A 16,777-nucleotide genomic window follows, 5' to 3' on the forward strand; every position below is an offset into this window, starting at 1 on the left:
CAATTTATGCGGAAGTTTTCCAGGACGTGAGCTTGACATGGGCTAGTAGAGTGACTCCAGGAAGCTCACTGGAAGCGTCGGATGAAATGCCCCCAACAACGCAAAGTCCTGACGACCAAGAGCAGAGAATCAGGAGATCGTTACCTGTACTAAGCAAACCATTGGTCTGCGTGCAATTTTTTTTTACAAGTCTCAGGTTTAGAATCCTTAAAGCCCCTATTACGTCTATTAAGACACCCCTTAAGGGAAAGTTTATAGCACAATTTAATAGCGTGGACCATGTGCTGTTTCAAGGTATCCTTATATGAATAACAACTAGAAATATTAAAAACATTGAATTTACGTAAAAACAAGTTAACTCGATTTACTTTACAGTTTGTCAAAAACACGAAATGGAAACACAGCTTTACTTACAATGTAAACACTGGAAGGTGATACTTGCATAGTTGGATATGCTGACTTTCCTAATATCTAGTCTCATAAATAATCCTCAATGAAATATATTTTTCACAAGTGGACATTTTTTTTGTACAGTAAAAGCATATAAAAGTATAACAAAAGCCGTTCTTTTCTTGTGCCGTTGTTTGAGGGACTTACAAATGAAATTCTCCGGGTTCATTCTTTTCATATATTGTAAAGAAAGACGAAACCACAACTCCAACAAACGTTAAACTTGTTTAAAAGGTCTAATCATTGTTCGGAGCCTTAAATACGGGATAACCGTTTAACCACCAGTTATTTGAAACCGGAAGGAATTCCCTATAAGCGGGGATTTAAAGGTCCTCTTTAATAATCTGTTTAAAGGGATTCAAAAGATACTGCTTACGCAATTTTTTTTTGTATATTCTTAAGCGTATTCGGTGTTAGATGGTGTCCTAGCCGAGTGGTTAGCACTCTGAACTTTAGATAAGATTTATTCTTCATTAGATACACCTACAATATTACAATAGAAAATTTTAAATGATCACTTACATACGAAGGAGAAGAAAAGAAAATATAGGTAAAATTATATATATAAATATAAATGATATATATAAAGAACAGGGGTTCAAGTTCTTTTCTCGCTGGTTATTTGTTTTAAAACGAGGTTCGGTGGCGTGAATCTGCCAGCCATAGTCGACCCAGCTCCAAATGGACCTGGATAAATCTGGGAAAGGTAAACAGGAAGAATTTACGAAAGCACAGGATGGCTGTCCCCAACCCCTCATTGCAATTCGTGGCTCAAGGGCCATAAAACAGGGATTAGCACCGTCAGTACGGATTGTCAAGTCCAATGGCGTGATCTTGCCGTGTTAAAGGTAAAACTCTTTATTCAGTGTTAGATAATTCAATATGAAAGCTTAGTCGGAAAGGTTTGTCTGCTGCATTTGTCACTTAAAGTACTAAAGACATCAACATGAAAACATTTACTGCCCCTTGGATCCATCTTTGAATGCAGATAACATTCCACAAAGCTGTTTTTCTGATAGGAGAGCAGGGGGCTCCCGATTCTTTATAAGTGGCAAAAACTTGATTTTTCTTAAAAAAAACAAAAATGGGAAATGATCAGGCTCACACGCAGGCTCCCCAAATTAAAGAAATTGCGAGAAAATAGGAAAATTATATAGAAATGAGATAAATTAAAGGAAAAATCAAAGAAAGGGGACTGTTGCACCCGAAAGGACAGTGGAAAACAGATAACACTTTCCTTTTTCCTGACATTCTTTTACCTATATCAGTGTGACCTAGATAGAAATAAAAAAAAAAAAAATCGCAGCACATCTGCTGTATCAGTCACAAATGGTTTAACTTCAAAAATCTATCGCATATCTTTAACGGAACAGCTAGCCAATAATATAAACCTCAAAGAAACCAAATGCCATCTGAAAATCTCGATGAAACGTAAAAGTATTCAGACCGGAAGAAGCACCGACCCCAAGTACACCGTAAAATCGTCACGGCCCCCAGTTTTCGTGAGTAGGAAACGCAGCAGAACATGTTTCTTTTTTTATTTTCTCGGTTTTGGCTTACAGTCAGTAAATACAGTCATCTGTGGTTATATTACCATCTTTGTATTACTTCCGGACTCTTGATGTTTAAACATCCTTGACGGACGAAATGACGAATATATTCACAGTGGTTAATGGCTTCTTGGATGGAGACTTTTTGCTTTGTGTAGAATCAAGAGATTTAATTTGCATTTTTAATAGCTAAAATGTAACAGATGTGGATTTCCCTGTTATTGTATCCATATTTTAGATATGCTGACACGAACGCATCAACTAATTTTTGAAATGGGATAGATAATATAAAGGCGGTATTTGTGTATTATGCCGAACACACTCGAGAAGTTTGTCTTGGCGACCTGCTTTTCATGATTCTTTGTTGTAGTTTCCATAATTTTGTTACTAAAGTGTTATATTTCATCATTTTTTGCGTATTTCATTATGATTAACCTAACTTCACTCCTTGAGTGTGTTCGGGATAATACACAAGTACCATAAAAGAAGAGTAGCCTATATCGAGGAAATAGTAAAAATGGTACTCTTCTCAAATACAGGATAAATGCAAGAAGTGAAGTTTGGTGAATGCTAATGAAATAAAAAAAATAGGGTGAAAATATAATAGTTTATGAACAAATTTGGGGTAGCCTATATATTTGCATATTAGGGGGGTGGGGGTAAAGCATTGCATATATTAAATACGTAACCCAATCTAACCTAGCTACCTTTAAGTCCCCTAAACCCCAAAAAACTAACGCTTAAATCTTTGTCACGAACTGAGCAATATCTCACAATGCCGCGGAAATCTGTTTGTCGATACCGGCTTCGATATTTCGATGCGGTCTTTCTTTCGCGAGTCCTGTGTTTGAGGAAATGACACTTTTTATACGAAATTGACACTATTATGCCACCCAAAGTGGCACAAAAAAACCTTCTGAGTGGCAACCCTGTCTGTATTTGAGAAGAGTACCGTAAACATTCAAAATTTGGTGGGGCATGTGACAAAAGCTCCCAACCAAAACATAAGTGAGTTCAGAAATGCATCACTTTCAGTATCTATAAAGGACTTCTAGGTAGCAATAGAGTGGCTCGGCAGCCAAATGGAAGAAACCAAGTAGAAACATGGCACCAAATATGTATTTTTCATTTGAACGGTGATGTACCATTCGTTCCATCGTAAGGCAAATTAAACATTTATAGCGGTATTTAAAAATTGATGGATAGTATGGTGGAAGGGGGATGTTTGGAGGGGGTGGATACATAATCTAAAATTTTCTACCTTTTATGTTGATTTTAAATATGCAACCGTTACCAGGATTAGAACTGCCATTCATGCAAATGTTATCTAGAAAATCTACTTGATTCAACCAAAGGAAAGGGACGCACTAGTCCATTCTTTGAATTTCTTAGATGTATTTTAGATTTATTTCAAAACCGGAAAAAGTTTCAACGTGCTCATTAGGACATCTAAACTCTACAAATCTGTGCTCAATTTTTCGCATTTTGGATAGAGCTCATTTACACGGACATTTTCTTTCGCAGTGATGATACTTATTAAATTCTTTTTGATAAAAAAAAATTGTACTTCTCTTTTATAACTAAATACCAATTTCCCCGAACCTAACAAAAAACTCCTTTTTATCAAACCTTCGAACCCAATATTCCCACTGTATGCATTCATATTGGTTCTGACATTAAATTTGCACAAACTTGTTATTTTACCGTCTACCATTCGCAAAGTCCTAACAATCTACAGTTTGAGAGAAACTGCAATAATGTACTCTTGTGGTTCAAATAAACACAAAAGCAATTCAACCAGTTTTAGATCCTTATTTAAAAATTTCTTAGATTCTTGGTTCTCAACCGATTTTGGGTAATGCCCCACCTTGGCATTTCTTAAATTCTGATGCCTCCCTCTTTGATATTCAAATTATGCAATTCAAAATTTTATATTCACCTGAAGGAAGCTTAAAAGGCATTAACTTGGTATCGTTTTTCGGGTCGTCCCCTAGGTATATTTTATGCTAATGAAAAATACTGCCATACATTGACGTCATACATTTTATTATGTATGACGTCATTGCAATACTAGCATGTATCTTTTTTGCTCTTTAAATATATACGAATGTGAAGTCATTCACATGAAAAATGTATTTTTTTTTAATTAATGCTATGAAGTTGTCAGCCGAAGGGTGCACGTCCTGTCTATGACCCACCAAAATATTGCCACGTCCCACCGGTGGGGCCTGCGCCCCACATTGGGAATCACGTTTCTAGACTATTGTTCATATATTTGAATACTAAAAATGGATTTAAAAACTGCTTCACGTAGGACTCATTTCGATATCAGAAGATGATAACGATCAGTCTGTAATTTCATATACATTTTCATATAATTCGCTAGTTTTTACCCTGAGCCACGAAGAAATATCTGCTTATGTGGCTGCTCGATGGGCTGCGCCCCGATAATGAACAAGACGTTATGCCAAGAGTCTAAGATCGGTTCTAATACGATACTAAACCTTTTCTGCAGGCGCGTACACTGAAATTGATTCTAAGGTACTCACATTTCCGCAGCCCCCCCCCCCCCACCAAAAAAGTACCGGGTGATGGTTATCAATAGAACTAGAATGCCGAATTAAAATCCATAAAACCCACAAGTGATTAGATTTACGAGCAAAATTCCAGGTAGTGGCGGCACTAGGAAGACAGAATAATTCAAATTCAAATCGCGTTTCGATGAAACTAAACAAGAACGATATGTATAAGGAAGAAACAGAAGCCAGAACGATAAAAATAGACAATAAAAATAATATAAGTGGGCCTAAAATAGGATCCACCAGGAAGGGTTCGTTTCCATAAGGAAAAAAAAGGAGTATCTAAATTCGATCCGCTCAGTTAAAAATAATGAAAACAGGAAAACTAAAATAAAACCAATTAGCGCCCCTGTATTAGAGGACTAAGAGCATGATTGAGAATGACCTATAATACGAAGATGTTTCTTTTCATTCATGTTTTGTTGCTACAGCCCAGTTAATTGTTGTTGCCCAGCTGTTGCTACAGCCCAGCCATTGAGAATGACCTATAATACGAAGATGTTTCTTTTCATTCATGTTTTTGTTGCTACAGCCCTGTTAATAATAACTGAAAATAAAAAAATGCAGTCTACTGATGTCCGCATTTGAATTCAAATTGTCATCATTCGACTTTTGTGATCATTCTGATTTTTCAGATGTTTAGAATTTATTTCCACATTTTTAACATATTTATTAAATTAAAAAAAAAGAAGTTTTTTTTCAACTGAAAGTAAGGAGCGACATTAAAACTTACGAACAAAATTATTCCGTATATGAAAAGGGCTGTCCCCTCCTCAACGCTTCACTCTTTACGCTAAAGTATTTTATTGTTTAAAAAAATGAAGTTGTGAGACAGAATCAAACTTCAGCGTAAAGAGCGAGGCGTTAAGGAGGCCCCTTTCATATACGGAATAATTTCCGTTCGTAAGTTTTAACGTCGCTCCTTACTTTCAGTTGAAAAAAACTTGTTTTTTTTATTTATTTTCTGAACATTTTTGAATTAATGCAGCTTTGATTTTAGCTCACCGTGCATGAATAATTAAAACGAAATTTGAATATTAATTTTACTTTATTTTTGGCTAAATGGCTTTCTCGAAATTTTGTTCTGACTTAACTTACGTAACGAACTTCTATATTCGTATATTTGTGTTACGTATATTAGGGAGTTCGTCCTTTAGTCAATACCTCGCTCTTTACGCTAAAGTTCAAATTTTGTTCCAATTCTTTAAGAATGACCCATTAACAACAAAGGCCGTTAATTAAAATAAATAGCTCTGATGAAAGCAAAAAAAAAATTAGCGTAAAGAGCAAGGTAATGACTAAGGGGCGAACCTAATCATATACGTAATAATTTCCGTTCGTTTTAAGTTTTGATGTTGCTCCTTACTTGTATTTAATTTCTAATCGTTTTTTTTTAATAATGCTGGAAAATCCAACGCCCCCTTGATAGCAATGTCCCTTCCCCCATGAAAACTTTCTCCAAGGAAAGATTCTCCAATGTAACCCCCGATCCACCTCCACCCCCCAACTACCAGAAAAAATTCCCCCTGAAAACTTATGTATACTTCCCAATAACCAATACTATAGGTAAACATTGGGCAAAGTTCATAACGTGCAGACCTTCCCCCGGGGCCTGTGGAGGATTAATTAATCGTCAAATACATAGTTATTGTATTTTCCGACCATGCTGAACAAAATGGCTATCTCAAAATGTTGATTTGGTGACTTGGGGAAAAAAAATGAGCGTGGGATTTTCTCAGGCGCGTGACTTTCGATGGGTAAGACTAAACTTGATGAAACTAGTATATTTGAAATCAGCATAAAACTCTAATTCTTTTGATGTATCTATCGGTATCAAAATTCCAATTTTTAGAGTTTCGGTTACTATTTAGCCGGGTTGCTCCTTACTTACAGTTTGTTACCACGAACTGTTTGATATACCAACATATTCAAAATAAAGTATGTAGATGAATTCAAAATTGTTAGTAATTTTTTTTGGCATCTTTTATTTTTGCAAGACGTTTTGCGAAGAGGAGGGGGAACTTGGTCGCAGTTAGTACCTGTTTATCAAAATTTACATACACAAATACACTTAAAGTGAAGCTACGGTCATACACAAATCGTGTCACTCAATACAGGAGGATTTGTAATACAGGAAATTATGGGAAAACTCAAAAACCCTATGATTTTTGGGATACGTCTGTGTACGAATTTATGCCATCTATTGAAATAATTGAAACTACTACCAAAGAAAACCGATATTTTTGTGATTTTCCCTCTCAAGTATTTCTCAACTAACAAAGGACACATTCCTGGACATAGGAAATGTAAAAGTTTCCTGAAAATCCCCGACGAACACAGGAAATGTAAAAGTTTCTTGAAAATTCCCAACGAATTTGGTGCAAAATGTCCTGTTTAAAGACCATCCAGTCATCTGACTAGAGTTATAGTCCCCAAGTCAAGATTGCTTTTATTCCTTTCCCTCCTCAAAAAGCTTTGGAAAACACTTTCATATCGCCCCATCCCCCAGAAAGCTTTGGAGTACCAGAAGGTTTGCTTTTTGATCCATCAAACAATAAAATGTGCCACTTTAAAATTTGGACACGTGACCCAAAATATGAGCGCATATTTGATGTCCTAGGGTGGCTGACTATTCTAAAGGGGAATTCTAAAATGCCAGGAAGGTTCATTAATAGGCAATAACTTTCAATCTATCCGGAGGCTTTTTAGAACATTCCTAACGGTATTAATTGCCCCTACTCCCTCCCACCGCCCCGGGACGTGGACCTATAACACAAACCCTGAACACAACTTTGTCACCCTTTTTTATTTCTAAGAATAAAGCCTGTGCTGGCCCTGACGAAATAGTTCTCATTAAAGACAATTTCGCAAAGCTAAAATAGCTTGCTAGGTACACATATATTTGAGATTTTGTAGGAGGGTTATCAGAGAATTTTTGAAGGTTCAGAAATGAAAAAAGTGCGCTTTGGGTCACCAGTTTCTGAATATTCCTGAGACCAGAAAGGTACAAACCATTTTAACGGGGGGAGGGGTTCCCCTGTGCAGATATACAAAAAAAGATCTTATCTTGAACGATATTTTTTTCAAAAGATACCAGTAGGTTACTTATTAAAATAGGATCTTCATTTCAATTAATTTTTTATCATACACGGAAATAACAGAAGTCTCTCTTGCCATTTTGTCACGCTTCACGCTGTACAGTTCACTGATAAAGAAAAGCTTATTTTCAATTGCTTGAGTGATCACAGCCAGGAAGGAAAAGAGGGAAAAAGCCTTAGACTAGAAACCGGAAAAAAAGAAGGAACAAGGAAATTGCTGTTTTTTGCAGGAAATTTCTGTTTCTTTTAAATTGGGTGAGGTCATTCTTAAGGAAACTAGCACAACTGGAATGACCTATCGTAAGATTATTTAGGTGCTTTTGTAATCAGACCCTCACTCGGACAAAATTGAAGAGTGTTGACCTAGATAGCACTTTCCCAGGTTGTAAATCCTTCTCCTATAAAAAAAATGTCCGTCCCTTCCCGTCCCACGTTACTGTGCCTTAGTCTGAGAAAATTGGGGAGGAAATGGAAACTTATGTCAATGGCGATTTTTACGTAAGCAGCTTTACGTACCCCCTCCCTCTACGAGTTTGACTGTCTGTATTTAGTCCTGTATAATGGAATCTTATTACAATGGGATCACCCAAAAGTTGTTTTCACGAAAGTTGTTTACTTCTTACAACAAATGAATATTCATCTTTATAATAATGAAAATTAGGTATAACGAATTTATCATCACAAGGACTTGCACCCATGGCTCCCTGCATTCTCTTATCCATGAGTTCCCTTCATCACTGAGCGTCAATATCCTTTAGTACTTCGAAAATAGTTGAACAGACAGCGGAGGGGTGGCTCAGGATTTCAGATATTCTTAACTGAGGCACAGCTAGTAAAAGGTGTGGTCTTATTCTACACATAATCTTGTGTAAACCTTCTTTAAAGCATAGCACCCCCAACTTAATGTGTATCAAAAAGATAAAGCCAGTACCCATTCCTCCTTAACGCCTCATGAAATACCACCCCACAAGAATGGAGAGACAACATATCTCCTAATGCTTGGCCAAATCCGCCATTGTAAACACCCGTACCTACTTTCCCAGTTTCAAAGCCCCGTCTCTTCTGCTTACCCTTCTCTGATGCCCCAGCTTACCCACCGATCCAGGCTCTTATGGATATGTACATAATTAAGGGCTTCACCCCTTAATTAAGGATCTAAACAAACAATGATAGGAAATTTAATATCATTTTTCTATATAAATATTGTTCCTCCGTCTTTTTTTGTTCCTTTCATTGTAACCTATTTCAAATTATTTTTAGATTATGCTCGATCTTGATACATTTTAACCTCTAGCATTATGTTTCCAGTTTTATCCTTTTTACCTATACTTTATGTTTAAAAATGGTACCTGTGTCTACTTATATTTCTTTTTATGTTTTTTTTTGTTTCTTATGACCTGATTTTCATCTTACTTCTTTTATTGCCGTTTTACTTGGACCCAATTTATGCTACATTTTTCGGTTGCTACATTGTCTGACTTGCAACGCGAATTCGGCTTTATTAGCTTATGTCAATTGTATGTCATTAACTTATCAGATGCTGTTTTTTATATTCCGATTTTTAGCAAAAAGCCTTCTTTGATATGAAGTTTCCTAAAGCCCACTAGGTATAAGAGTATCTTGAATTTTAGAATAAAAGTTGAAGGTTGCTTAGGGATGCTACCATTTGATCTAACCGTCACAAGCACTAAACGTCATTTCGTCGACAAGGAAAATCCGTCAGAACATCGGCACGTCAGGACATCAACAGTCACAGTCGCTACCCGTCAGACCGTCATAACATCGACAGTCACGTTCGCTACCCGTCAGAACGTCGACACTCATAACATCGACACGTCAGTTCATCGACAGTCACAATCACCACCCGTCAGAACGTCGACAGTCATAACATCGACACGTCATAACATCTAAAAATTTTTTAGATGTTATGACGTGTTGATGTCAATGACAGTCGACGTTCTGACGGTTAGTGGTTCTGATGGATTTTTGTTCGGGTAGCGATTGTGACTGTCGATGTCTTGACGTGTCGATGTTATGACTGTCGATGTCCTGATGTGTCGATGTTCTGACGGATTTTTTGTCGATGTTATGACGGATTTTGTCGATGTCCTGACGGTAGTGGTCTTAACGTGTCGATGTCCTGGCGCCTTCACGGTTGCTTAAGGGTGATTTTGGCCAACAGGAAGAAAGCTGAAAGGCTGACATTAGTGCTCTGGCAAGAGTTATACCGGGCCACGCTAGTCGGTCCTGTCGATAAAAATTCACCAAAGTGAAGATCTAAAGTATAGTTTTTTAGAAAAAACGGAAGCTTGAAAGAGAAGTTTTCCGCTCAGTATGCCTAATCGAACAAAATATAGAAACAAAATTAGTAGAAACTACATGAGAAGAAATTACTCTTAACACCGTACTGAATTTTTGAACCAAGTTCTTGCGATTCTGTTTTCGTAGCCAAATTGTGCCATTTGAACAAACCAAGAAGATAGATTAATCACACATCTTGTATTTATTATCAACGAGTGTACTTACACTGTGGCCAGATATTAGCTAGACTTGAATCCAGACCACAAGTAGAATTTGTTCTTGGCTAGAGGTTTTTAGCTTCAAATTAAAATTTTTAGGCATAGCTCTTAAACAAGCTATGATTTTTATTTCTTATTTTGTAAATCGATAACCTTATGAAAAAACGCATCCTAGAAAAGTCTGCATAACCAAGATACCGACACATTTAATATTGCCAATCAGTCAAATAAAAACAGAACCAAGGTTAATATTTAGGCCTATGTATTTTGTTTTGAGTTATTTTTTGGAGCGGTTATAAATTTAGTTCTATAAATTAGTGCATTTTGAAGGATAATCCGTTTTAAAAAATTACACTTCCGGCGTATTTTCGCTCAAAATTGGCACTTTTAGTCTAGTTTCACTTGAAAAATGACGCTTTCGAATTCGACCCATTTCCATTTTATTCTTGTTCAGGGTTGCCACCCGGTGAGAAAAATATCACTAGATTGTAGCGATTTTTGTTTTATTTTAGTGATTTTCTTCAATAGCCTAGTGATTTATGTGCGGATTTAGTGATTTTGTGTTTAGGCAATATAAAAAATGACAAGATTTAGTAATAAATCACTAGGGATGATAAGCCTGTTCTTGTTCCATCTTATACCTGACATCTACATGTCTACACGAGTTGACAAGAAACTACGTACTGCGCACAGCCTCTCGAATCCATGTAATAAAAAGAACGAGGAAAAAAAAAAAACATACAGCCATTTACACAGTGTTTACGGAGCATTACGATTTAGTTGGACACAAACGAAACCGGACAAGCGTGAAAATTTCCTCGCTATTTAAATAACACCATTAAATCATATAACAATAGAAAGTCATGCAATGATTCAAATGTTTTACTTGCCTAGATCAATTTCCGCCGGAAGATGCACAACACTAGCCCTTCTTTAAATAGAAATCTGTGAAAGCCAAGAAAATAGTCTAGAAGAAAAATGACTAAGGCACGAAAAAAAGGAGGTTCTTTGGACCCCCTACCCCCCCCCCCCAGCCACAAGATTTACACTATTTTTTTAACCATTACCTAAATTTTAAAGATCTGGTCCCACTCCCCCATCTTTGACCCCTTCGACAGTAATTCCAACGCCTCTGTACGTGATTTTTGAAATTTGGCGACCTTCTATTTTCGACATTCGATTTTCTATTCTCGATTTTTTATTTCGACATTCGACCATTCTATTTTCGATGATTACCTTCTATTTTCGACATTAGATTACAAAAGTGGAATAGGCGTATTTCGTTACCAAGTATTTACACAAAAGACTAATGACGAGGGCCACATTCAGAATTTATATTTAAGCGGGAGAATAATAATAACAATAAAAACACCTTCTCGTGGACATTATTTAAGACTCTGAGAAAGAATAGGACCCAAACTTCAGATAAACTTAACCTGACTTTTGTTTACTGTAAGAAAAACTTCCAAGATTTTTTTTTTTTTTTACCAATTTACCAGTTTGATAAAATTTTCAGTTAGAGTTGAGTGATTTCGAACTGGGTAACACCCCCCCCCCCCCTGGATACGGCCCTGGCAAGGAAAATCCTTATTGCACGGGGATCCTCCTTTCCTCAGGAATGTCGAAAACAGCAATAGCAATACGTTTAAAAGATTATATAAAACGGTTAGCAAGCAGTTATCTATCCCCTTGGCAACATAGCCGTTTTTTGTAGGGGCTGGAGGTTCCAGGCCCCCCTGAGCCTAGGAATGATTATGATTTCATATATCGAAGCTGTACGCTGAAAAAAGGGAAACGCCACAAACGAGTGTTTCTCAGGGTTGAAAAAATTAGTTTCTCTTCTGCAAAATTTGAATACTTTTGGTATTCCATAAATTCGTCCTAATTGGCTACTTGATTGCAGCTCTCTGGCACTGTTAAAAAACCAAGCCTTTTCTATCCTTTTTCTTCAAAAGAAAAAGAAAAAAAGTTCAGAATTACATTTTCAGAAAGACGACATTTTACAGAAATTGTTGATATTTTACACCTTTGTTTTGTCTCATTTAGAATAATTTAAACGATAAGTCATTAAATCCAGAAGAATGACTAGAAAACAGCTCTTTCAACAAATTCCCAAGCTTTTTTTATTTCCGGAAACGATAATTTAAAATGCGGATTTGGACACCATTTGTTCTTATCTGCATTCAAAGTTGGGTTGGAAATCATTGGTTCTAGTTTTATGGTTTCATTGCTCTGAAAACCATAAACAATCTGAATTCTAAGAAATAAATGGACTAGGATCATTAGGATGTTTTTACATTCAGGGTTTTCGCAAGTTTGAACACAAGATGGAACAGATAGAGAAGAATATTAATTATTGGAAAAGACCGGTACTTTCCCATTATATGGGCACTTCTAAAAAGTCCAGTTTGGTTAATGCTAATAAAATAAAATAGGATGTATATATAATAGTTGATAAACAAATTTGGGCTATATATTTGCACATTAGAAGGGGGGGGGGGTAAAGCATTGCATATATTAAATACGTAACCTAACCTAGGTACCTTTTCTCTCCCTAAACCCCAAAAATATTCTAAATTCAATGAAAAACCACGCTCTTCGATCAACTTAGATAACAAGGTACTTTCCCATTATATGGGCCTCTAGGGTTAACCGCTTTAGAGTAGGCAATGATAGCATGGTTTTCATTGCGTATACGATATTAAACTGTGGTTTTTGGGGGTTTAGGGGGGGAAGGTACCTAGGTTAGGTTGCGTATTTAATATATACTATGCTTTACCCACCCCCCACCCATAATGTGCATATATATAACCCAAATTTGTTACTAAACTATTATATATTCATCCTATTTTATTTCATTAGCATTAACCAAACTTGACTTTTTAAAAAGGGAAGTACCGATAACAATTACCCACTTTACGAGTCTCCATCACTGCATTCATTCGACTGTCTATAGCCAAAGTGCCCATATAATGGGAAAGTACCAAAAGCCCTGTGCATTGATAACAATGCAGCGGCTCAAATTAGGGGGGAGGGGCACGAGGCGTTGAAAAGCACCTTTTTAAAGCGTCATCTAAAAAAAAAATCAGAAAGCCCCCTCTCCTATGTTTAAAAAATACCTTTGTCATTTAAAATAAAAGACAAAAAAGACTCCCTGCCGTCCAATATTTTTTGCGACTTGGCCGCATTGTAGCATCGGTGTTGTCATAATTTCACCCACTGGTGGGGAATATTTTGTTGTATTACGATAAAATTGCTGGGAAATGGATACACCCAGTTAAGGGTCCTAAAAGCCGTTTCCAAGCTGTTATCTCCGTCCCATCCCCAATGAGTTCTCTTGAACTTAAAAAATGTTATGCCAGGTGGTAGAAACTTTCAAGAATTAATCTAAACCGCTAATTCGGGCTATGAAAAGAACCCTGTCCCTACTCCTTACCCATTTTGTAAAATCTGAATTTTTTTTAGGGCAACTTGTCTTTATCAACTTGAGAACAACAAAGTGGTTAAAAAACTGGTTCAAGTTCCGGGGGCCATCTAGACAGGGCAAACATTTTTAGAAATGAATAGGCCTGCTCTAAATGAATAATAAACATGGGATTTAAAATCATAGAAATGAAATATACTGTCCAAGGTAATGAAAAATGAAATGAAAAATGAAGTATATATGAAATATAGTTCAAATACTGTCCAAGGTAGCACCTTCATGTTCTTGAAAAATGACAACAAATTTCCAGAGAGGGATAAACTCGGAAATGCTTTTCAGCGAGATGACAAATAAATGGAAAACGATTTTTTTTACGTGTCATTTTTTCAAAATCTTGTAAAACATTGGGCTTTTTTTACTCTAATGGGGGAAATGCCTGATATACTCCATCCTTTCTGGGAAGTACGTGAACTTTTCAGAAACATGCGAACATTAATATAAATGAACAGATTTAGTCCCTAGAACACGGAGATTTTCAGAATTCCTAGCCCAGGCCAGTGAGTTTATGTAGTTCATAATATTGTCAGGAAACCTTTTCTTTTAAATAGACTGGCCGTTGGATTTACTTATCCCTGTCCATCTTTGATTTAAACCTCCATAGAATACTTTGATCAAAAACTTTCGCACATTGTGTACTCTTCAAGGAAAGCGTGTTGCAGACAACTCCCTCCCCCCAAACATTGGTTCAAAACACTAGCCTTTCCCGCTAGAAATATTAGACAATATACGTTTAAAATGTGTCTTTTTTCTACTTTGAAAATTCCTACTTTTCCAAATTCAGGAACAAAATCAGAGATGTTGACAAATCTCAGATTTGAAGAATACTGGATCGTATAAAAAAATGTGGAAGGAGGCTTTGAGCTTCCACCTATTTCTCCAAAATATGGAAAATATTGTCGTTGTCCGGCAGCCATGTTTGCAAGGCCGTATTCAGGGGGTTTGGGGTTTTTACCCCCCCCCCCCCGAAATGTTTGTCTGACTCGTAAAAACGTATCAAAAGTGAGTATAAACAAATTTTGCATGCGATTTTTAAAGTTTTTTGTAGCCCTCTCCCCCCCCCCCCCAAAAAAAAAAATCCTGGATACAGCCCTGCATGTTTGATGTGATTTTCCTTGCAAGCCCAGAACTTCCTATCATATTTTTTCACAGCGTGTTTATTGCAAGGAATACGTTAAGAATTTGAACGGTGAAGTTTTAAATATCCCAACATAAAAAAAAAACAGCAGTAAGTCACTTAACCCTGATTCAGTCACCTCACGTTGATTACCTTAGTTCTGACGTGTCACAACCCCTTTCTCCTTTGAAAGTTACCTTAACAGCTCCCCGATCCCATAGAATTTGCCAACTATTTGGCATAGTCATACTTAAAAAGTTTTTTTCTTGACAGCTGGACGTGTTTTTTCAACAAAAATTATGAATGGATAGATCGTCAGAAAATAACTAAAAACTGCCCTAAATACTTTATGTGGCTGACACTTGAAACTTCTTAGTCTATTGGCAAGGAAACACTAGGTTGTAAGGGAGTTACTTAGAGGTGCTAGGTCCCTCCATCGAAACCCCTGAGCCTGACTGACTAGCCTCGGCCAATTAAAACAAAGCGTCTGAAAAGGGAGTGAGTTAGGTTGAAACCATCATACTGGTAGAGGTTCAATTTAGCTAGTTACTCAAATGAATATAACCGACACATTTGACAAAACAAAGAAGTTCTCAGTTTATAGGATAATACTGACCTACCTTTTCTAATGTTACTGTTAAGTTACTTTGAAAATCAAGTTTGTTGCTAAAATTGGTCTCAAATTTCAATTCTTGTATTGCTTATTCCTCGGCTTGTAACACATTTAGGTTGGTTATTCACAAGACAAAGAAAAGTGACAGAATAGATGAGAAATATATAATTTGGGTTATATATTTGCACATTAGGGGACAGGGGTAAAGTATTTGGACAGTGTGAAGTTAGAAAACAACTCTTACTTCATAATATGCAGAATAATAGTACCTAACACGTAAGGCTTTCAGACCCACTATACTTTACCCCCCTTCCACCCCTAATATGCAAATACATAGCCCAAATCTTTTTCTAAAGTATTATTTTGGTACTTTCCCATTATATGGGCATTACAAGGAATCCAGTCACGAAAAACCCGTTTTTGACGGATTAATTCAAGACACAGCTATATAGTAGGCTAATGGAATGCATAGCGTGGTTTTCATTGCGTATACGATATTTAAACTGTTATTTTTTGGGGTTTAGGGGGGGGAAAGGGTACCTAGGTTCGGTTACATATTTAATATATGCTATGCTTTACCCCCCCCCCCTAATGTGCAAATATATAGCCAAAATTTGTTTATAAACTATTATATATTCATCCTATTTTATTTTATTAGCATTAACCAAACTTGACTTTTTAGAAATATCCATATAATGGGAAAGTACCGGTCATTACATTTCAGGACCCTCTAGAGGGAGGAGTAGTAGCTCCAGTATTTTATTGGGGGAGGGGTCCATATCCAAATAGTCAAGGGGAATGGGCTATATAATAGTTTTTTCTCCCCCCCGAAATGACATCCCTGCCTTTACCACTGTTCCCCCAATTAATAGCCTACCAAAAGAGTTGACTTACCTTTCACCTTCCACTTTGAAGTAGTTAAATTCCACAAAAATAAGGTATGAGGTTGATTAATTCAATGCAGTTCCAGCCTGTTGATATTCGTTCCCACCTGTTCTCAGTATCACAATCTGGCTTAGACTCTTCGATGAGTTCCCTCAAGATTTTTGAACAGACTGCAACTGCCTTTACAAAGGCGGATATCCGGGTACAGTCCGGAGGCGATTTAGCGTAAGCATTCCTTATTTGTGATTGTTTGGCGATGTAAGCCACTTCCTTGAACAATGAGGTTTTTTACTGATTAACTTGTAATTAAAATATTAGGCAGTGGAAAACAGGCGAATGAGTCAGTCATGTACGTAGGACTTTTTTTTTGGGGGGGGGGGCATGTCATCTTCAGCAAATTAGCCATTTCTTAATTGTAATGCCAATTTACTTGTTTGTTTATTACTTTTACTTGATTTATGTTTTTTCCTTTGTTTGATTTAGCG

The 16,777-nt window shown here is 36.6% G+C and overlaps 1 protein-coding gene across 1 annotated transcript in view; it reads right to left on the minus strand.

The window, feature by feature from the left end:
- Positions 1 to 16,459, minus strand: part of aop (ETS variant transcription factor anterior open) — a 50,496-nt gene extending 34,037 nt beyond the window's left edge. Inside the window, exon 1 of the mRNA XM_089099524.1 lies at positions 16,302 to 16,459. The gene's annotated coding sequence lies outside the window, so the exon portion shown is untranslated. The remainder of the gene's footprint in view (positions 1 to 16,301) is intronic.
- Between the last annotated feature and the right edge of the window lie 318 nt (positions 16,460 to 16,777).

This window comes from Artemia sp. Qi Xiang Cuo, chromosome 2 (genome assembly GCF_049724085.1).
Source record: "Artemia sp. Qi Xiang Cuo chromosome 2, ASM4972408v1, whole genome shotgun sequence".
In the NCBI taxonomy this organism is placed as follows: domain Eukaryota; kingdom Metazoa; phylum Arthropoda; class Branchiopoda; order Anostraca; family Artemiidae; genus Artemia; species Artemia sp. Qi Xiang Cuo.